The sequence below is a fragment of the Pyrgilauda ruficollis genome, unplaced genomic scaffold, assembly GCF_017590135.1.
Source record: "Pyrgilauda ruficollis isolate IOZ18807 unplaced genomic scaffold, ASM1759013v1 scaffold18843, whole genome shotgun sequence".
Classification (NCBI taxonomy): Eukaryota; Metazoa; Chordata; class Aves; order Passeriformes; family Passeridae; genus Pyrgilauda; species Pyrgilauda ruficollis.
In genome coordinates this window covers 1-288 of record NW_024517922.1, presented here as the reverse complement: position 1 = coordinate 288, position 288 = coordinate 1, and the positions used below count along the sequence as shown (strand labels likewise).

The window sequence follows — 288 nt, the reverse complement described above, 5'->3', positions numbered from 1 at the left end:
TCAGAGGACGGTGTGGCGAGGCAACAGGCCAGGCAGGCACTCCACTCTCAGCCACTCGCGCACGGATGCCCGAGTGGTTAAGGGGGCGGACTTAAGATCCCCTGATCGTAAAGATCGCGTGGGTTCGAACCCCACTCCGTGCAACGTCTGGATATTCTTCTCTGCCGGTTTTTTCATTCGTATGAGCGTTTCGAGGAAGCACGCCAGTGGCCCCGCAGTCTTATTCTCAGCTACGAGCTTAATGCTCCAAATTGATTGGCGTGAGTTATCGTGGGGTGATGCAAGCAC

General features: G+C 55.9%; 1 non-coding gene across 1 annotated transcript; it reads left to right on the top strand.

Annotated features, from left to right (window-relative positions):
• Positions 1 to 59: 59 nt before the first annotated feature.
• TRNAL-UAA lies at positions 60 to 143 on the top strand. The gene has a single exon. It is a non-coding gene; the product is annotated as a tRNA-Leu (tRNA).
• Positions 144 to 288: the final 145 nt, after the last annotated feature.